We start from the raw sequence: 4,242 nt of genomic DNA, 5'->3' as shown, positions 1-4,242 counted from the left end.
TACACTAGGGGCTAGAAGAGAATGGCCTCTTGTGTGTTATATGTCTGACAAGTAAGTTTTAATGTTCATTTGCTCTTTGAAATTACATTTACAACTTCACCACTTGGGGGCAGTCTAGTATTTTTGTGGTGTTTCTGCTTTTGTTATGAAATTCATCTTGGCATCAATCTATATTTTCGTATGGAAGATATGAATAGCTATTGGTACGCTAACAAAATCACTATCAACAACAACTATAGCCTGAAAATAACCATGTCTGTTTATTTCAACCCTATCAGTCCCCAGCACAGAGGGAAGTGGCCACAGGGATATCGTAGAGTTTTAATGAGCCTCTGGAGATCACAGTTAACATCTTCTATCATACATGTAAAACTATTAGATGTAGACAAAAAACACATATATGGCATAATGGAGTGCAGCAAGGAAATTATGAATTCATCGTCCTCAAGAGGCAACTTAAGTCAGAAGTTAGAGCTAAAAGCAAAAAGCAACGTTAAATGAAAGTTTATGTCAAGTGACTGGTGTTGATATCAATCGTTTCTCTCTCTCTCTCTGTGTGTGTGTGTGTGTGTGTGTGTGTGTGTGTGTGTGTGTGTGTGTGTGTGTGTGTGTGTGTGTGTGTGTGTGTGTGTGAGAGAGAAGGAAAAGGATCGAAAAACTGTCACTGCCTGAAGAAATATGGTGCAGTGCTAACACACCACAGCCTACCATATGGCTCAGATAGTGAATTTACTTGTCCATAAAATGGTCTCCGACCACGAAGGCTGAGTGCTCCCACACACTTCACACCATTCTGGAAATGAGAGAGGACAGATTGGTGTGACACACTTTGCAGGCAAAACGATGCACATGAGAACTGTAGTTCCCTCTGACACCCAGGCATCTGCCGTAAGGCAAAAAAAGGCACAGTGGTGGGATAATGCTTCATCTTTTTTGCTTATTGTTTCTCACTGATTGTCTCTGCAGATCCCTGAGTTTTAGGTTGGACTAGACACATTTAAAATTTCACCCTAAGGCATTATCAGTGCAGGCAGTGAGAATATTTCCATCAGATCTGCCACTGCCACAACATATTTCAAAAGCTGTGTATGGGGTGATATTTGTGTTGTTTTTTTTTTGGTTTTTTTTTAAAATCCTTTGATGATTATGTTTCTATGCCGCTTGGACGGATTGAGTGTTCTTTACAGTTGAGTTTTAATTATGTAATACTCAAGCTTTTGAACTGTGCAAATACAATTAGAGAAATGCCAAAGAGACTCGTGTGTGTGTGTGTGTGTGTGTGTGTGTGTGTGTGTGTGTGTGTGTGTGTGTGTGTGTGTGTGTGTGTGTGTGTGTGTGTGTGTGTGCTGGAGTGTGGGTGGTAGCCTTTAGCGTTATACCGTATATTGTTTTCATGAGAAGGGTATAGCTATGGCAACATGCACTCCACATTGTGGCACATCACTGTATTGTTTTTTTTTTTTGTGTGTGTGTGTGTGGATTTTTTTCTTCTCGTTCAACCGTTCTTCTAAAGGTTAAATGAGAAAGAGGAGACAAAAAAAGAAAAAGGGAAACAGGAGACAGATCTGCAGAGAAGCTTAAGTTGAGAAGAAAGGATTTAAAGGGTTTAAATTTTGGGGGGTTGAATGGATAAATTGCAACAGATGTATAGAATGCAAGGTCTTAATTTTATTTATTTGTTTAAAACCAAAATCAGTTATTGGCAAACGCTGACATAGAGCATATAAAAACTGCTCTCTGCCTTTGGAAAAACTGGGGATATGAGGGGAAAGCACAGTATCAACACACAAAATGTGTCCTTTAGGTTTTCAGCTTTTCTTAAGCTCTCTTAGTTTTAACTGGGTTTGGCTCTCTTGCTCTGACTGGTTTGTTGCGGTGAAACTGATGATCTTTTGCTGTTTCCTTTGATATTAATACAGTTCTTTAGCATTAGTAGGTGTATTACAACAAATATTAACAAGTCAGATTCTGGTCGTAACTGAACTTTGACTAAATCCGCAGTTAATGCATTTCAGCTTTGTATCATGGTAGAAAGCATGAGCATCTACATAGTAGAGGCACGGCATGGCCACACGCCCTGTATGTACAATACATTGTCTTTTAAAACGCCTGAGCAAATTTATACTCAAAGAAATATTCACCTGTAGCAAAAGCTGACATGAGCACTGAGACTAGAAAGAATCGCTTCCTGCCGTCCTTAGATTAGTGGATTACTGGTGTGTGCATGTTTGCCTAGAAATGAACTGTGTGTGCAGAGCAGCGAATAAATCTTTAGCTTAGAGTCCACCCGGGAGCTTTATGGTTCAACAGTTTAGTATATTCAAGGTAAATTTATCTGCATCCCCTGACTCGCCACATCGTATCAGTTTGTAATCTCACCATTCAATCGGTTGAGCGGTTCCAGTTGATTCCCCGCTGATGCTCACTGATGGTAGTCCTGAATAATTAACCAGATTTGACAGCCATGTAGGGGTCCGTTTCCATGACAACTCCTCTCGCTGTGTCCCTGCTGCCCCCGAAGGGTTAATGTAAATCTCCTGTCTGCTTAATGTCACAGTAACAGCAGCAAAGTGGCACGCACAGACACGCAGGTTGAGGTCAGTGGGAGCTTTTGATTACATGTCCGGCCTTGACTTTCCTCTCCTGCACAGTGTCATCGCGTGGGGTGGGTGTGGCAGACGACCTGTGGCCACAGGAGGACGAGGTTCATACACTGTCGCACAACCAAAAGTGGAAAAGTGGTTTTCGGGGGCCAGATGAGGCAAGATGTAACATGATCACACAGTCCAGAGGTGGTGGAGGAAGACAAACACACTTTTTGTTTGGTTTCCTCCGACATTTGTCTGTGTATGGCGATGCAGGCTGTATAGAGGTGGGTGGTATCGCTTTAAGGTCACAGAGGGAATATTTTAATGATGTCCGTAATCTTTTCTGACAGTATGTTGACACATCTATGCTTCTGAGAGTGATATTCCCTCCACCCTACACACACACACACACACACTCACATAATCTCCTGATCTCCCCTCACAAGCAACACAACTCAGACATAGTCAATTACCCTTTAACATCAAATGGTTCATCAGTCCCCCAGCCCATTAGACAGTGAATTAACCTTATCTACCTGTAGATGAAGAGGTATGGGTGTGACGGTTATAGCCTTGTCCCCAGTCAGAGCTATTACCAGAAAATATGCCATGTACTTTCCACGCAGCATGATACTGGCTAATCAGGCCCAGAGAAATGCAATAAAAAAAGGATTATGATGCAGTTATTTATTGTCAAAAGTGCTTATTCTGTGTTTTAATCATTCACTCAATTAATATGTGGCTACATGTTGTGTTTGGGGACTCGCAGGGGCTGTGAGATGTTTAAATGCTAAAACTCAGCATGGAGCTTTTAAAGCCAAACTTCCAGTGAGTACACTGTGTTTCAACACGACCTGGATGATAATACTGAGAACTGCAAATGAAACTGCTCCACCTGTGTGGCAAACATTAAAAGAGTCTTTAATTTGGTTAAATGCAATGTTCCTTTTTGTTTGGCTGTAAAATGATCTTGTGGAGGCTGTTAAGGCTCAAACATGTTGCTCTGAACAGAATCTACAGATTTGTGTCAGGGCGATGGATTTACTGAAATCTTTAGCAGCTCATGTTTATTGGTTTAAAAAAAAAATCTGCTCTTACGAGGCCCCCAAAATGTTCATGGAAATGTGAGGCCATTAGTGTTTGGCAATCACGATGATGATGATGACAATGAAAATGGTGTTTGCGATGGCAGCTATCACGCTGCCAGCCTCAATTTCCAAATAAACTAATTCTTGCTGTGAAACCAATTGCCTTTTGAGACAAATCAAGTTGGGACACGAAGTGTGGTTACCAAACCGAGATAATCACCATTCCCAAGAGAAACGGTACCAGATTTCAGTCTGCTGTGACTGACCAAACACGGAGGCCCGCTGCTCTGAGTAGCTCTGAGAGCTACTGCTTCGGGCTGTCACTGATACATCTGATCCTGTAACCAAGCTAAAACCAACTTTGGTCAACCCCCAGGGGGCCATGCTCAAACACAGAGAGATCACAGGGTAAATCCTCTGTGACTCTCGCTCAGTAGTTAGCCAGAAGGCAGCCTGAATACATAGTTACTTACCAGAAACTTACTTACTCACTCTGATAACCTTTTCAAACTGACTGGCTCAATATGTGACAACAGCTCAGTGTATTTTGTGTGTATGGTATTTCA

Source organism: Toxotes jaculatrix, chromosome 7, assembly GCF_017976425.1.
Source record: "Toxotes jaculatrix isolate fToxJac2 chromosome 7, fToxJac2.pri, whole genome shotgun sequence".
NCBI lineage: Eukaryota > Metazoa > Chordata > Actinopteri > Toxotidae > Toxotes > Toxotes jaculatrix.
Note: the sequence above shows the minus strand (reverse complement) of the source record.